The 18,854-nt window shown below is 40.8% G+C and overlaps 1 protein-coding gene and 1 long non-coding RNA gene across 15 annotated transcripts in view; one reads left to right on the forward strand and one right to left on the reverse strand.

The window, feature by feature from the left end:
- LOC120403505 overlaps positions 1-1,400 on the reverse strand; it is a 42,740-nt gene extending 41,340 nt beyond the window's left edge. For all 5 annotated transcript variants that reach the window (XR_005597554.1, XR_005597552.1, XR_005597555.1 and 2 more), the window contains exons 1-2: positions 1,228-1,400; positions 856-1,006 (exon numbers count right to left, since the gene is read on the reverse strand). This is a non-coding gene — a long non-coding RNA (uncharacterized LOC120403505). The remainder of the gene's footprint in view (positions 1-855; positions 1,007-1,227) is intronic.
- STXBP5L (syntaxin binding protein 5 like) overlaps positions 1-18,854 on the forward strand; it is a 412,558-nt gene that overhangs the window by 180,294 nt on the left and 213,410 nt on the right. The window lies entirely within an intron of this gene.

Consider the following 18,854-nt stretch of genomic DNA (forward strand, 5'->3'; position numbering starts at 1 on the left):
CTGGTTTTTGCTATGTCCCACAGCAATCTGTCTTCCAAGAAATTGTCATGTTCCCTGCTGACTCGGGTCTTCTTGTGACTATGCAATTACCAGAGAATCATGTATCTTGTGCTTGTGTAACCTTTGGGTGAGGTAGAGTTCACTTCAATACCCTTCTCTAGTGCCTAAAAAAAACCCAACTCCCATAGAAGAGTAGCTGGAGACCCCAGAGTTCAGTCTCTAAGGATTTTCAGCAAGGATTGCACAGGGTCAACCTTCCCACATTCAAGTCCCAAAAGGAACTAAAGAAATGAATATAATTAAATAACTTTATAAAATCTTATGATAAACCAATAATGTAAATTTTTACAGCTTGACATGGCTATGTTATAATCCATAGACATTACCTTCACAGTTATACATAAATATAAAGAAAGAAAAATTAAAATCTGAACAGTTCACTCCCCACAGAAATACAGTGAGAAGAAACTGAAAGTTCCCAAAAGCTTAGGTTTTGTTCACCTAAGTCTCAGAGTCTTTGATCACCAAATCTAGACAGTCTGCTGAGTCTAAAACAGGGGTCGGCAACCTTTCAGAAGTGGTGTGCCGAGTCTTCATTTATTCACTCTAATGTAAGGTTTCGCATGCCAGTAATACATTTTAACATTTATAGAAGGTCTCTTTCTACAAGTCTATAATATATAACTAACCTATTATTGTACGTAAAGTAAATAAGATTTTTCAAATGTTTAAGAAGCTTCATTTAAAATTAAAATGCAGAGCCCCCCGGACTGCTGGCCAGGACCCGGGCAGTGTGAGTGCTACTGAAAATCAGCTCGCGTGCCGCCTTCAGCACACGTGCCATAGGTTGCCTACCTCTGGTCTAAAACAACATCTTCCCTCCACTTGCTTGTAGGAGTCTTCAGTTGGAATCCATTCAGACTCTTCCTGTGCTGAAGTCAGTGCCAGCCAGTCAGCTAACTGATTAGCAAACCACTCAGTTAAGTGTATAGATTTAAAGAAAACCCTGTTACAAGAAAATACAAAACTGAGAATAGCAAAATATAAATGACTCTTTCCCCATTACTACATTTAAAGAAGAGTTGGTGATTCAGACTAGTTGAGACAATTTAATGAGAACAGTTTGGCATACAGTTAAAATAGAAGTTATTTTTCCCTCCCAATTTCCCCTTGCTATAATTAGCATTGCCCATGCTTCCCTATTAGAGGGTTAACAATATCACTAACCTGCTGCAAAATGCTTCAGAGTTAGGGACAACCGCCTGGTTCCTGCTCTTGGGCTCAGCTTCTCCCAACTCACACAGGACACATGACCTTCTGCAAAGCAGCTGCCCTGACGGCTTGCCCACATGGAGTCTTGACTCCAGCAACAGGGAACCTATTGGAGCTGACCCAAAATGACCACACTCAATTCCAGAAGCTTCTGGATGTGGAGTGCTTAATCTGCCTAGCAACAGTGACCCAGACACAGCTCACTCCTTCCTCCCCCCAATGGGTCTCTTAAAGAGATATTTCCCTGGTAGGCACATGGGTTACACTTGCAACACTCATGACAGTAGTACAGAGCTCTCCAGGTTCCATGCTTCTGTCAGAGATTGTAGACAGTGAGAAGGAGCCATGGATTTGTGGGATTTTAAAAAAAGGCATGAAAATTATGGACTATAGATGACATTATGGGATGGAGAAAGATGTATGCTGGGAAGTTGATCCCTTGCTCCTACTTCTTCTGTGTGATTTTCTGCGCCACCATGTGTTGCCAAAACATCCCAAAAGACTGTGTGCTGGGTGGTGGTGAGTTGCACACTGGGATACCTACCCAGGGTGCACTACACTTTACATTGGGACAGGCAATGCTGGTGAATACGCACAATGCTGATTCAAGGAGCCAAGTATGCATGTGCACCAGTGATTTACTTACTGCGGTGGCTTTATGCCGACATCACTTACGTCAGTTAAAGTTAGTAGTGTAGACATGGCCCTTGTAAGAGCAAGAGATGAAAACACAGTCAGCGGGCAGTGTCTTGTCTACTCTGAACGCTGTCACCAGTGGAGCTGCCCTAATGGCAATGCAGCGGTGGAGTATTTATTTATTTAACGGCTCAATATAGACAACACTTCAATGTGGACCTCTTTTGCTGCTTCCCATAATGTCTCAAATGTCTCCCCTGTTATATTTCTCGGCACCCTTTTATGAAAGGACAAGTTGTCTTCAACAGAATTATCAAAAATATACCTCACAGAAATTCAAAACTGTGCAGCCTTAGATACATCTATTGGTTTATCCAAATGAATTGCTAAATAGTCATTTTTCCTGAGTTTTTAAATCAATTGTTCTTAGACACCCACAGCTAGGTTTCAAACACAGCGTGAAACAATGTTGTTTGACAAAGGCACTTTTTTCAATTTGGGAGCTGCTCAGGAAAGGAAAGAGTTTCTGTAAGGGATACGCCTTGCACTGCTGTGTGATTCACAAAGATACAAATAAATGTCCGAGGGTCATTTGTGTTGACATTGCCAGTAGAACTGGTCAGAACATTTTTTTATTAATTTTTTTTGGTCAAAATGTGGTGTTTTGCCAAAGACAAAATGTTTCACAGAGCCTATCGATTTTGACAAAGTTTTGGTGGGAAGATTTCTGAAATCCAGGATGGACTCTTTTAGGTCAGTTCCACAGAGAAAAAGAGGAATAAAAAAACCTGACATTTATGATCAGAAAACAGACATTATGAAATAATTCCATTTTATGAAAATGTTTGAAAGGGTTTGCTTTCATTCCAGTGCAGAACAAAAACACATTTTGAAACCTTGACAGTTATTGAGAAATGGAATTGTCATTCTCTGGCCACCTGTAATGGCCAGTCTGAAGGATAAAATCTTATTGATTTTTCAAGGCTTCAAATTAAAACAAAAAATCCTCAGATTTATCAGTCAGTGACAGGTTGTTGGGTTTCTGAATGTTGCAGTGAATTCAAACACTTCATAATCTCAACAATGCCACTTCAGCGCATGCTACACTCTGTTGTTTCTCCGCACCTGGAATAACAAATATGTCATATTTTTCATCAGATTTCCACATTTTCTTTCTGAGCCAGCAATGAAACAACTTGCCACGATCCTTTTCACAAAACCCTCTACATTTCCAAATGACTAAGCAACAGGATCTGAGTAGTAACAAAGATAAGGTGTATGCAGGCACTGCCATGTGAGGCTCAGCAGTGCCCTTGGCCCTTAGCAATTACAAATGACAAGTCTTCTATTCTAATTCAGTGGTACATTTTGACATTACCTGTGTGTATGGGTCTTGCTTTTCATGTCAAACATATTAAATATATTGAAAATGGGTTTTTACAAGATAAAGCCAGGCACTCAGATACAGGTTTAATACTGTCTTAACAACAGAGGCTTTAGCAGCCTGGAGTAGTCTACATTGCACCACTATCAGGGGTTTTCAGGTTAAAACAGTGACACTTTAAAGGGATACACCATTACAGGATTTTGAGAGTACTTTTTAAAATAATTTTAAGTATAATGAATTTCTTTCCAGATGTTGTGTTTTTGTGTGACCTCCTAAAGCCCCCTCTCAGATCCATTCTGCGTCTTCCATTAATATTGGAAACTATAATTTGAGAAACCATAGTATTAAACCACTGAAAAATAAGCAACCTATCCTTTATATTAAGTCATTTGGTTTTTAAAACTAAAATTATTTGTACACTATCCCTTTGCTATTCAAGCACATGGTAGCTCTAAATGGAATCAGATCCACTGATTTAGGGTAATTTTTCTTTCTGTCATATTAAACTCTGGGCATCAAGCCAATAAATCAGAAATAATATTGAGTTTACCTCATTATGCAGTACATGAGCAAGAAGAGAAAAGAATACAGATTGCAAGGAAACAAGAAAGATTAATCACAAAGTCCCTGTCTGCTGAAACATGGCAAATGGATAACAGCTGGTCTCTAATAAATCTGTGTGATATTAATTGATGGAAGCTATTAAAAAAAACAGGATTTTTGACCTTAAGTCAATTTAAATATTCTACTGAACCTGCAACCAAAAAGATCATTTAAAAAGTGTATACTCAGTAGCTGTATCAGTGGGACCTGAACTCAATATATTAGGAATTCATGGCAGACCCGTTATATAATGGGCACCATAGCTGTAGCTGCAGCAAGTCTTTTAGGAAAAAAAGATATTTGCATCTTTAGTTTACTTTTCCAGTAGTATAACAATTAGGGAATGGCAAAATCATTCAGATAAAGACAAACCTGGAACTCTAATCTTTGAACTCAGTCAAACTTAACTTTTGATGCTGGAAAATATTTGCTAACAATAAAAGGAAAATGCAGCTCAGCACTTTCTAATGTGGGATGAAATACTACAAGAGACTTTTCTTCTCCCAGTTTCTTTGATACAGCCACAACCAGGAGTATGCAGGAAACATTTCAAGAAACATTCCTCTTCTGAGATTTCCAGCCCTATCTTCTGCTGCTTTTGTTTTTCAGTCTCATTTTAGTTCTAGGAAAAGGTGGAATAGCTATTTCTTTTTCTCTGCATTGTCCATCAGTATCATAAGGGTTTATAATAGCTACTTGAAAAGACAGTAGATAGAGAAAAATCCTGTAACTCCTCTCTCTCTCTCTCTCTCTCTCTTCCCAAAAGAGGAAAGCAGCAATCCAACCTGTCTCTGCCTGTTCCTCTTTCAGTCCTTTGGCCAAATTCACCACTGGAATAAGTGCTTAAACTAAAGTTGATTTTGACCATTGGCTCTAAGTGGTTCACTCAGCAAATTCTGAATGGATCCATCCCGCAGCTTGAGCATCTTATAAGTACAATATTCAAATTACATAAGGCGATTGACCTCCTTGACTATTGCCATTATGGCTTTCAGACCTGCCTCTGGCACTGTTACTGTACTGATGGTGCTCGTTGATGATCATCTCTTGGAAAAAGTAAAGATCAAGTACCCATGATAGGACTATTATATCTATCAGCTGCCTCTGCTATTGGTGATGTCAGTGAAAAGTTTGCAAGGGAATTGATTGTAGGCAATACAGTGTACAACTGCACTGAGACTAATGAAGACAGATAATTATAATTTTTGCTCCGGGATAGTAAATTGGTCACATAAATAAAATTTCATCTAATACCTGAATTTTTCATGCCATAAATGCCTGTCATTTTTGTATAGCTCCTTGAGTCTCAGTAGGGAGATATCCTATCTCTCTTTCTCTCTTACTTAACCTCAGTGAAATTCTCAGTCTAGTTCTAAATCTAAACACTACAGTGACTGAGGTCAAAGAACCTGGATAGATATTCTATCTATTTATATGGTGCTCATCACCTTAGTAAGTAAGCACCACATACAGTAACTAAAATGTGCATACTAAAGCATATATATACTCGGTGGTCAACCGTGCTCTTTGCCTCTCTTAGGTCAGAAAATTTTACCTCCCGACATGTTCTGTTTTTTGTTGCTGCTGTTTTTCCTCTTTATATTCGATTGTTAACAGAGAGGCCTGTGCAAAAAGATGAATCTTGAAGCATGCTCTGATTATAGTCCAGCTCAGTCTTATCTCCTCTGTTAGGTCACTCCTCAGTCATGCATCTTTGATGGTGATTGCCTTATCACTGGCTCTTGAAAGGTTGACCCAGGACATTCACTCTCAGCTGCATTGTCTCAGGACCTTGACTTGGCATCAGAGGGAAATTGAGAATCAATGGACGGTATGATGCGGTCTCTGAAGCTTTTCCTGTTAGGGAAGTGGGATGCTGTGCTCTCGTGAAGTGGAGTTCCATGTTGTCTCAATCATTTGTCCTAGATGCAGTGATTATAATAGTTCAGCCCATCAGTGGTGGTTGTTATTCATTATTTGTATTGTGATTGTTCTTAAAGCCCCCAATCAGGGCATAATTGTACTATGGACTGTATCCACTTATAATGAAGAGATGGTCACTGCCCCCAATGTATGGGGAGACTTTGGCAAACCAGTAAAGTGCTTGAAACCACTATGGCTTATTGTTAAAGGCGGCCTAGTCAGCAAGCTGTAAATTGGCCATTCAGCAATCTCAGCTTGACTAAGGCAGGAGGGGAGAGGGTTTTGGGTGCCACAGAAAGGGCAGCTTGACCCCTCATTCTTCCTGATAAGAATTGTATTGAAGTTGCTGATACATGCATTTTACAAGAGCAGGCATGTCTATTGGGGTCTCAAGGCTGCAAACTCTGGAAAAACCCACACCTGGTTAATCAATAATCAGAAGGAGCCTCTTGCTTGACCATTGGTACATGTCTTTCTATTACTAATGTATAAATAAGGGGGGAAAGTTTGAGGTAGTGGGGGACTCTTGGGGACTGTTCTCTCTCTCTGGATGCATCTTGTGTTCCCCACCGGCAGACGCGTTGCCACTGTGTCACTCGAAAGCCATACTCAGCTTTGGTAATTATCAAGAGTTGGGGGGTGTTTTACTAATCTTGTTGCGGGCGTGTGTAAGTGCTTGAGACTAAGTAAAGTTTAGCTTTAAGTGAAAGCACTCTTGTGTTGTCCTGTTTGTGCCAGCCATCTGTCGGTTGGACGGCTGTGTCTCCCCTGATTTATTTCCTGACACCTCCTCGCACAGAGTAAACGTTACCAAGAGCTTTGGGTTGAAAGAACCCCGGGTAACACCAAGAGCTTACAATCTAAATAAAACTCAGACAACAACTGCATGCATCGTTGTGGCTACTTTGTTTAGGAGGAATGAAAGTCATTTCCTGTTGAGCTGGAGATAAAATAAGCTCTTGTAAGTTATCTTCATGGAGTGTGGGGGACAGGAGAATGACCATCTCTTCTGGGTGCTGGCCTTTTGGATCCCCAGTAGTGCCATGTGCAACAATGTTGGATTGCTGCTTCAGGGACTCAGTGGTGTTATTTGGGGGTAGGACTGGTGGGATCATATTTTTGAACATATGGAAAATTGGATGGTACCTGCACAGTGGACATACTATTGTTTGTGGAGCTACAGCATGATCAGGTGAAAGAATGAGTACCTGTCATAGTTGAATTAAAAGAAATGGAAGACAAGGGGGCTGCTGCATATCTTATGGTCTGGGTGAACTTACAAAGTGTATATCTTAACCTTGTGTTCTTCCAAATGCTAAATAAAATTAGATATTTTTAAAAAGGAGATGTTGCTTGAACTTTGTAGTCTCCAGGCTTATGGATTTACTCTGAGACACCCCCACCCATGTATTTTCTACTTCACAGTCTGTTTGACTGTTTGTCTAGACTGTGATTTGTAGTCCTGTTTTAATCTGAAGTAACTGATTGTAAATTAGTTTACATTAACTAACACGTGTAAATGCTATTCTAGTCACTCCCTCAGTGCTTGTTCCTTGTGGGCTAAACCACCAGCATTTGTGTCTTAGAACAAATGTTTATGATGACGATAGACTACCTTTTGCCATCATGTTAGCTAAAAGATTGCAAGCTAACTTGAGGAAACAGATTAAAACAGGACCATCAACCAAAGTCCTTAGGCTCTGACCTTTAGGCTGAGGCATTATGGAATAATTTCATCTGCCTAGCACTCCCACAAGAATCTTTGAAGAAGGCCTGGCCCATTTTCATCAAAGATCCCTATTAGTGAAAAAATGAGGGACTGAAAACAGTGCAGATAAAGTTGTTTGCCTTCTTCTGAAGCATCAGCTATTACCCCTTCAAGAGGCAGGACAGCAGATTAGATGCACCAGTGGTCCAACCTCATATGACAAATTGTGTGTTTATGTGTATATGTACAAAATTATTTACAAATAGAAGGGTTTTTCAAAGTGTTCACGGTATTACTATTAAAAATACAAATACATTTTTAGGGGAGAAATAAATACATCAGTTTATTCCTGGTTTTTGTCTAAACAGTGGCTTGTTCCATCTTTGCCCATCTAACCTTCTTACTACATCTCTCAGAGACTCTATAGTACCAAATTTGTGACATCAATATAATTTCCAGTGCAACAGATGTATGTCACAAATACAGAATTGTGAGTAGAAATTGGCAGAAGGAACAACTGGTTTAAAAGGAGGCTTGTTCTTGTGCAAATACAAGTATCTGTTAAGAGGATATTGAAAATACGTAGATGAATGCTTTCTTTTTAGTAAAAATAGCTCCTGTTTTGTAAGTTTCTTCAGAATGGGTGGTTAATCAGGACCCTTTAAAGTTGTTCCCAGGTGAATACCCAAAAAATCTAGTCACTTTTGAAAATCTTGGTACCAAGCCTTGCAACAGATGATATGATATTTAGGAAGTTCTTCTCACACGTCTTACATTTTCACATGGAGGTTTCAAAGTCTAACAAAAACATTTTTAAACTGCTTTTCAGATTCCTTGTTCACATTTTTGTACTATTTTTAGGTACAGAGTGTCAGGTAAAGAGCAGAGTAGGAGAGGCATTTACACCTGATAAGCTTTGAAAGTAGCACTGGGCATCCAGCCAATTGACAAGACTAAATAAGTTACAGGAGGACAGCAACATAAGTTCTTTCTTAGTCAGCACAAACTAGTATTCATAGTCTTCAGCAGCAGTATTTTAAGAATTCCAGCCTATTTTTCCTAAAATGCAGTTGCAAGCATAGTAAAATGAGATATTGATACTTTCAACTTTTTTCTCCAAAGAGCACTATTTTGTGAATACAAATATTTTAATTACATACCACTCTTCATAAATTTGGAAGGAGTACTGGCTGATATCTAGGATGTGTTTGGATTGAAAATAGAATTCTGTGTCAGAATTCTGTTTTACTATATATCTTACATGCAGACTTTTATTTTTAGACACAATAATTACACAAATGCTATAGGATACTTATGCTAAGCTTTTGGTGGTGGTTTTTTAGAAGTATTTAGTGTATCCCATTTTATTTATATATATTTCATTTTACACTTAAGGTGACCACTCTCTAGGTATCACAGTTCCAATCATCTTTTTTTGCGGATAAAATGTATACTGCTCATCAGTAAGCTAAAGCTAACTTCTACATATCAGAGCTACACGTTATTGGGAGAAGGTACATACATAGAATTGCTTCACACCACGTCTGTGATTTTGTGGTAATGGTTATCTTTTTTGTGTTTGCTTTCTTTGGCTCTCTGCCTTTCTGGACTACATGGTTGGTAGTCCTTTCTTGAAAGTACTCAATAATAATTTGTGATTCTTTAAGAAGTCTTTAAAGCAAAAAACCTAGTCCAATGGGAAGGTGTCAGCTCTTTCAAAATGTCCATTATGCTTCAGAATTATTTTTCTGAATCAATGTTATAGGATCTCAAGGGTTTTAAGTCCCAGAGTTTAGGCTTACAGTAATTCACAAGAGAACTCTGTGGCCAAAATAAATAAAAAGATGGAAGCTTTGATGCAAAGTGCAATTACTTGCAGGAAGAGTGACTGATTTAGAAAATACATTATTTGGTTATGATAGAATGATTTCTTCTTTAATATGATAGACAACCTTCACTTTATCAAAATTAATTAGGTTGGGGCTGGGGTTGGGGGGAAGGTTCATATTTGTAATGTTATTGTTTGGTGTGCCTGGAAAAAATCTGTTCCTACAATCTAGTAGTTTTGAGAGAGCTAGTTTATCTACAGAAATTAAGAAACAAGCAATCTCTCTTGGCATGTTACTTTTTCTGACAGTTCATCTGTATGTGGTGTTGAGTAGCTACACAGAGCAAAGGATTCTGATAGAGGTCTGCTTCATTCAGTGTCTAATTGATCAACATTGCTTAACATGAGCATCTGCATAACTTAACCAATTCCAAATGGCTTTTCATAGAATCATAGAATTCAAGATCAGAAGGGACCATTATGATCATCTAGTCTGACCTCCTGCAAGATGCAGGCCACATAAGCCGATCCACCCACTCCTTAGCAAGCGACCCCTGCCCCATGCTTCGGAGGAAGGCGAAAAACCTCCAGGGCCATTGCCAATCTTCCCTGGAGGAAAATTCCTTCCCGACCCCAAATATGGCGGTCAGCTGAACCCCGAGCATGCGGGCAAGACTCTCCAGCCAAACCCTCTGGAAAAGGTTATATCATACCATTGACCCATTGTACTATTTACCAGTGTGGCACTTAATTGACCTATTGACTAAGCCCGTTATCCTATCATACCATCCCCTCCATAAACTTATCTAGCTTAATCTTAAAGTCATGGAGGTCCTTCGCCCCCACTGTTTCCCTCGGTAGGCTGTTCCAGTATTGCACTCCCCTGATGGTTAGAAACCTTCGTCTAATTTCAAGCCTGAATTTCCTGACTGACAGTTTATATCCGTTCGTCCTCGTGTCCACATTAGCACTGAGCTGAAATAATTCTTCTCCTTTCCTGGTATTTATCCTCTGATATATTTAAAGAGTGTAATCATATCTCCTCTTATCCTTCTTTGGTTAAGGAAAACAAACCGAGCTCCTCAAGTCTCCTTTCATACGAAAGGCCTTCCATTCCTCGGATCATTCTAGTGGCCCTTCTTTGTACCTGTTCTAGTTTGAATTCATCCTTCTTAAACATGGGAGACCAAAACTGCACACAATACTCCAAATGAGGTCTCACCAACGCTTATATAACGGGACTAGCACCTCCTTGTCCCTACTAGAAATACCTCGCCTAATGCAACCCAAGACCGCATTAGCTTTTTAACGGCCACATCACATTGCCTACTCATAGTCATCCTGCGATCAACCAGGACTCCTAGGTCCTTCTCCTCCTCCGTTACTTCCAACTGGTGCGTCCCAGCTTATAACTAAAGTTCTTGTTAGACATCCCTAAATGCATAACCTTACACTTCTCACTATTGAATTTCATCCTGTTACTAATACTCCAGTTTACAAGGTCATCTAAATCTCCCTGGAGAATATCCCGATCCTCTTCCGAATTGACAATACCCCCCAACTTGGTGTCATCCGCAAACTTTATCAGCCCACTCCTACTCTTGGTTCCCAGGTCAGCAATAAATAGATTGAATAAAATCGGACCCAAAACCGAGCCTTGAGGACCTCCACTGGTAACCCCTCCAACCGGACAGTTCCCCTTCAATACTACCCTCTGCAGTCTCCTTTAACCAGCTCCTTATCCACCTCTGGATTTTCATTTCGATCCCCATCTTTTCCAATTTAACCAGTAATTCTTCATGCGGTACCGTATCAAACGCCTTACTGAAATCCAGATATATTAGATCCACCGCATTTCCCTTGTCTAAAAAATCTGTTACTTTCTCAAAGAAGGAGATCAAGTTGGTTTGGCACGATCTACCCTTCGTAAATCCATGCTGAAATCGATCCCAGTCGCCATCGGCCTCCTGCTCCGGAACCACTCTCTCTTTTAAGATTTTTTCCATGACTTTGCATACTACAGATGTTAGACTAACAGGCCTATAATTCCCCAGGTCACTTTTTTTCCCCTTCTTGAATATAGGAACTACATTAGCTAATCTCCAGTCAGCCGGTACAATCCCCGAATTTAGGGATTTATTAAAGATTATCGCTAACGGGCTAGCAATATCCCTCGCCAATTCCCTTAATATTCTAGGATGAAGATTATCCGGGCCCCCCGATTTACTTCCGTTAAGCTGTTCAAGTTTGGCTTCTACCTCAGATACCGTAATGTCTACCCCATATCTTCATTCCCATCGGTCCCTCTATCACTATTCCTTAGCCCTTCATTAGCCTCATTAAAGACCGAGGCAAAGTATTCGTTCAGATATTGTGCCATTCCAAGATTATCCCTAATCTCCACTCCGTTTAAAGTTTTAAGCGGTCCCACTTCTTCTTTCTTGGTTTTCTTCCTATTTATATGGCTAAAAAACCGTTTGCTATTGGTTTTAATCCCCTTCGCTAGGTCCATCTCCACTCGTCGCTTTGCCTTTCTCACAGCTTCCCTGCACCCTCTGACCTCAATAAGGTAGGTTTCCTTGCTGATCCCTCCCATTTTCCACTCCTGGTACGCTTTCTGTTTTTTCTTAATGACCCCTCTAAGACGCTTGCTCATCCAGCTCGGTCTAAAACTGCTACCTATGAGCCGTTTCCCCCTTCTCGGGATACATGCCTCTGACAACTCCTGCAACTTCAACCTGAAGTAACCCCAGGCGTCATCTGCCCTTAGATCCCTAAATATGTTAGCCTAGTCCACTTCCCTAACTAGTCGCCTTAATTTAGTAAAATTAGCCCTGTTATTGTTTGGTGTGCCTGGAAAAAATCTGTTCCTACAATCTAGTAGTTTTCAGAGAGCTAGTTTATCTACAAAAATTAAGAAACAAGCAATCTCTCTTGGCATGTTACTTTTTCTGACAGTTCATCTGTATGTGGTGTTGAGTAGCTACACAGAGCAAAGGATTCTGATAGAGGTCTGCTTCATTCAGTGTCTAATTGAACAACATTGCTTAACATGAGCATCTGCATAACTTAACCAATTCCAAATGGCTTTTGCCAGAGCCTCTGAAAGGTACAGTTCCCGATACTATATGGAGCCTGACTAGAGCCGGGTGGAGCAACATACTCCATTTTCTGGATGGTTTCTCCATTTTGAAATTTGGTTTTGCTCCAGTTCTGAACAAAACCCAGCAGTTTTTAAACTCAGGTCTGGGGCAGTCGGCATAACAGGCTCCCCTGGAGCCACAGACCTTGGAAACCATGGGGCAGTTCACATGGTGGGTTGTCTTGGAGCCAAGGACACTGGAAGCCCAAGCTTCCCAGCATTCCACCAGAGAAACCAAGCAGATTTCCATTTTCTGGAAGCCCACTAGGTTCTAGGGCTAGGGCCACAGGGCTTCCAGAGTCCAGGCTCCAGAGTAGCGCTGCCTTGTGGATTGCCCCAGGACCCCATTGGAAATCTCTCCAGTTTCTGGAGGAACTTTGTCGAAACTGAACCGTGTCTGCAGAACGCTTCGATTTTGACAAATTGACAAATTCCAAAAAAAAATTGTTTCATTGAAATTTTTCTGACCAACTCTAATCCTGGCTACACTTCTGCACTGGTGGAAAGAGAAGAAAAGCTTTACGCAGTTGGACACACATGAGACAGTTCAGCCTAGTCCTCTCTCACTTGTGGCCCTACACAGAGGAAACTAATAGAACAACATGTACAATTAGATTTACAATAGGAACTGAACACACATATGCAACTACTAATTGTTTGAGAGTGATTGATAGTAGGTGTGATGAAATGTAACACAAGAAAAGTGTAAATTCAATAAATGTACTTGGCAGATTTATGAAATATGGTCATGTATAGAGCTTGACACTTAATACAGCAGGAAGTGAGTTTTCCTGGAAATTCCTGGCCAAAGACCTGGCACCAATGCAGTTAATACAATGAGACAGACAAGGGTACATGAATGCACCCTTTGCAATGCAGCAGATAAAAGTATAACACGATCTAATGGCTGGAAGTTAAAGGTAGGTAAACAGACACAAAATAAGATGTATATTTCTAACAAGTGAGTGTAATTAACCTTTGGAACAATTTACCAAGGGTTGTGGTGGATTCTCCATCACTAGCAATTTTGAAATCAAGGTTGGATATTTTTCTAAAAGATATGCTGTAGTGCACAGGAATTAACTCAAGGAAGTCCTATGGCCTGTGTTATACATGAGGTCAGACTAGATGATCACAATGGTCCCTTGTGGCCTTGGAATCTATTAATCAAATAGCAATGAATATAATGTGCAGTTAACAACTGGTGAATGGTTGGTGTTACAGTGGCATAAAATGGAGACAAGGGGAATTAGTTCATGAATGTATAAAGTATGTACAATAATGTGCAGTACTGTACAAGGCCTGAAGCTCTAGCAAAGAAATGTGAAGCCATTTCTCCCCATGGCACTGCACTGGAGCAGTGGGTGTTACTACCCCAACGGCTCCTACGTTCCACCCACAGGGAGCCTGAATGTTTAGTCTTTATGTGTGTGGAATGGGTTTCATTCTCTCTGTTTAAGCTGCTTCCTTCCACGGACCACCATGTCCCTAAGATAGTCAAAGCACTCCTGTTTATAAAGTTCAGGTCATTCACTCAGGAAACAGAAACAGTACCATATGGCGTAGGTGACTAGTTTCGAAGTGTGAATAGTAAATGTTTGCAGTGGCAGTTCATGAACAACTAATGGGCTAAATTTATTTGCACAGCTGATTCATTGAACAAATATAAACAGTGAGCAAATTCCTAAAAAACGCTCTCAATTCATGGATGATTCATGACAGAAAAATAGAGCTAAATTCAAATAATAATTTGTTCTTACATGTTCTTCACCAAGTTATAGCCCTGATATAACCTTTACTTCTAGACTTCTCACAATAAAAGGGAGATTTTGAGTAGTCTGCATAATCCTCCGTATGAAAATGTGGAGGAATGCTAAAGTTTCAGAAAAAATGTCTTCAGAACACTATTGTCTTTAACCCTCCCTTCTATGTTCAATAGCCCCAGTCTCTTCTTCTTGGCTCTGCTGTACTACAGGGCTTTTGTTATCCTCTCAGCAGTGTTAATTATGTATTGCAGTAGCTTGTGTCCAAGTCTGCTGAAGTTCTTACACCCTCAGATATAAGCACTCAAAAAGAAACAAACAAAAGAAAAGCAATTAACTTTAATAAAAAAAATCAGTGTTCACTCACAGTGAAAGAAGAAAATATCACATTAATAATAAACATTTTTTTCACAATTTAAATGAAAATCAATTCACACTGTATTCCTACTCAAACACAGCTGAAGAAAAATGGTCAGTCTCTAGAACAAGTTCTGTTCATTTGGAGTCTGCCAAGTTAACTAGTAACTCTGATTCAGACATTTGATTTTTATGTATAGTAATCTGAGTTTACAGATCAGTGCAAAAAACAACCAACCTCCCCCAAACTTTCAAGGTATAGTATCCTTTCTTAATTCCATTCCAAATTCTGGCATGCATATGTTGCTCTTGAACCTTAATTTGTTCCTCTGGTCCTGTAGTTACTGATTGTACTTTTATAGTGGACAGCTGCAAGCAATTCAGGGATGGCTCTATGTTTTTTGCCGCTCCAAGCACGGCAGTCAGGCAGCCTTTGGTGGCATGCCTGCGGGCGGTCTGTTAGTCACGCGGATTCGGCAGCGTTTCTGCGGGTGATCTGCCGGTCCTGCACCTTCGTCATACCCGCCGCTGAATTGCAAGCATGCCGCCGAAGGCTGCCTGACTGCCGCCCTCACAGCGACCTTGCTGCACTGGTGCCTGGAGCTACCCCTGAAGCCATTCCATATTTAAAGTTATAGTAAACACCTTTCATTATAAACTGGAAATTCGATCCCTTTCAGGAATTGTCCTTTCTGATTCCAGATTTTAAGGTGGGGGAGACAGGAGATTTATTTATTTATTTTTATTCAAATTTGATCTAAATTGGTTCCGCCAATTCAGAGATACAGGAATTTGAATAATAAACGTTTTAGAAAATTCTGAAATGTTTTCCTTGGCTTGTATATCAAAAGTGGTAAGACTTGGAAACGAAAATTTGCTTTGTTGTGAAGATATTGCACAAGTGTCTCCCCTCTTGGCCTGTTTTTGGAGATCTGCTTTTCTGAACACAGACATGAACAGCTGGCATAAATCCCTACTTGAAATATATAAATATCCAGCTGATCAACATTCTGCATTTTACTGCAGATAATCATTCATTTAAGCTGCTTTAAAGAGACGTTCTATTAAATCATTCATTTAAGCTGCTTTAAAGTGAAGTTGAAATGAGCCTCTGTATAAACAGAAATGTGAAATTATATTTGCTGCCTTTCAGTCACTCCAGATCAAATTTACTGAGTTTACAGGGTAAAAGATGTTTTCCTAACTGCCAGCCAGAGTCATGCTGAATTCCTTCCTTCTCATATGTCATTACCCCAATTAAAGGCCCCAAAGGCCAAATTAGGCCCAGAGTGATACCTGTGCATCTGTCATTTGCACAGCTATAACTGATGGAAATTTGGTAAGCAACGGTGTGGATGATGCACAGTGACATGTGGGTTCTGTTGGACTAGCAGGAGTAAAAGGCACTAAAAAGAAAATCATTACTAAAGTCAGAAGATCCGACAATGATATACCTGGGGAGCAGATCTGCACTGCTGATTTTTATTAAAGAAATTTAGTCCTTCTTTTACAACCATCAGACAATTGGTGCACTTTATTATAACACTGCTTTTTCTCCTCCAGCCTAGCAGAATACTCTGACCATCCTGGGCAATCATGTTTTTCTCCCTCCACATTTTCTTTTACCAAACCTCTGAGGCCAACAGAGATAACTAAGTCAAATGCTTAATACAGTTACAGCTCCTTTCCTGTGCCGCAGACCGTGCAAGCTGGCTGGAGTCATCCTCTTCCTTCATGTCTGTCCTAATTGCACTCTATCACCGAGATGGAAGATACCATTGTCCCAAGTGGGTTGGCAGTATTTAGAGCCTTGCATGTTTGTTTCCATTAAAAGGAGAAACTGACTATATGAGTCAGGTATTTCTTTGGTGCAATCTTATTTGCAATCCGAAGAAAGAATGTACAGAAAGTCCTGTTTCCCCCGGTGTAGTAGGAACACACAATAATAGGCAGTTTCCTTGCTCAGATATCCCAAGCATGCCTCTCCAGTGCGTTCTGTGCCCAAAGAGCACTGGTCTCTCTGCTCCCACTCAGGGTCCCAGTCACAACTGCATTTCTCACTGTCAGCTGGCTTTCTTCTCTAACACGCACTGCTTGCTAAACAATCCTCTAGCCCTAGCATTTGCAACCAGTCCCAGGGAAACCTCTCAGACCACACAATTTAGGCTGTCTGCACTGCGCACTGTGCCGCTACAGGAGTGCTGCTGTAAGGTGCGCAGTGTAGCCACTCATTGTCAGCAGGAGAGAGCTCTCTTGCCGACAAAATAAAACCACCCCCAATGAAGTGCGGTAGCTTTGTCAGTGGGAAAATATCTGCCGCCGATATAGCGCTGTCCATGCTGGCACTTTTCATCAGTATAACTTTTGTCAGTCTGAGGTGTGTTTTTTTTCACATCCCTGACTGCCAAAATTTTACCAATGGAAGTGCAGTGTGTAGACATAGAGTTTTGCTCTAGCTTTTCCATGTGTCTTGGGTGATAGCTTCCTATTGTTTCCTGCGATCACAGTTAAGCTCAGTGGTTTGAGCATTGGTCTGCTAAACCCAGGGTTGTGAGTTCAGTCCTTGAAGGGGCCACTTAGGGATCTGGGGCAAAATCTGTACTTGGTCCTGCTAGTGAAGGCAGGGGGCTGGACTAGATGACCTTTCGGGGTTCCGTCCAGTTCTATGAGATAAGTATATCTCATATTATTATTATTATTTATTATTTATTTGTATTATTCCACTGAGCCTGAAAGAAGGTAGTTTAGCACAGCCATTGGCTTTAATCAGGTCTCTGATTGCCTATAGATCAAAGAGCCACTTGATGGCAATCATTATCATCTTTCAGGGTAACAATACTAATCTGGATGTTTAGGGAAGTCTCTGATACTTCCCAGTGTTTTCTGTCTCTGACTACCACCCTTTTGCTTCATGTTGCTGTAAATTTCTCATCAAACAAGGATGGTTGGTTGTGGCTGGGACTCACTCTGAAACCACTCAGTGCTAATTTATCCTTTAATGAACTGCTCAAGCAACAACCTCCTCATTATCTGCTCATTGCCACAAACAACCTGTGTCTCATTCTTTTCATATTTCTGCTTCACATGGACACTACAATTTAAAAATTAATATCAACTCCCCATTGAAACTCAAATAGCAAAAGCTTATTATACCAGCAAAACAGAGGGGCATGAAAAGAAATAAAAAAACTCCCTCAGAATCTACCTTACATTCACTTCTAAACCCAGTAACCACACTGTCTACTCATGTAGTTAATGTAGAGGACATGGACTTAGGAGATCTGGTTTTTGTTCCTAATTCTGACTGGCTGCAAATAGCCATTTTGGCACAATCTAGGTGGGCAAATTTGAATTGAACACCCAGGGGATTTTCAGAGCTGTTTTTTGAGCACACCTACACTCTCTGAATATCCAGTAGGACAAGCATTCCATATGGGTAGTTCAAAGGTAAGGGCTCAGATATCAGTTCCCAAACAGCATTTTCAGAAGTGCCCAAGGGATCCAAAAGATTTCTTCAATGTTAGCGATGTCAGAGGTAGTACAGGTGTTCAGTAGGTCCTCCCTGACTGGACACAATGTAAAGAGCCCACACAAATTTCTGAATCACAATTTGGCTTAATAATTTATCTCATTTCCAATTATGTCCCAGGGCTGTGTCTGCTTTTTGGAGTGTTTTTCCCCCTCAGCTCCATTTCCCTTTCTGAGGTATTTAAATGTCTGATGTCACTGCTGGCTCCAAGGAGAGAGCTGTGCAGATAAAGCTAAAGACATAAGGTCTGTCTCCTGCTTCAGCTCCATTATCAAGTGTCTTATGAGAGCTGCAGCTTTCTTTGGGAGCAGAAAGCCATTTCCCCCTCACCACCCAATTTGGGAGGGGTCACCCCAGGTCCCTTCCCCTGGATAGGAGGAGAGAGAGAGGAGCCAGAGTGCAAATCCTCTACTGGTTGGAACTGTTCCTTCCATGCATAGGCACCGTAGTCCATGGGTGTTCCAGAGCAGGAGCACCCAAGGAAAAAAATTAGTGGGTGTTTAGCACCCACTGGCAGCCAGCTCTCCCCTTCCCCCCAGTGTCTCCCGTCCACTGGCGGCCCCACTAATCAACCCCTCTCCCTCCCTCCCAGCGCCTACTGCTTGCTGCAGTCAGCTGTTTCGTGGTGTGCAGGAGGCTTTGGGAGAAAGGGGGAGGAGTGGGGATAGGGCATGTTTATGGTGGGGGGCAGAACTGGATGGGAAGA

This window comes from Mauremys reevesii, linkage group 1 (genome assembly GCF_016161935.1).
Source record: "Mauremys reevesii isolate NIE-2019 linkage group 1, ASM1616193v1, whole genome shotgun sequence".
NCBI lineage: Eukaryota > Metazoa > Chordata > Testudines > Geoemydidae > Mauremys > Mauremys reevesii.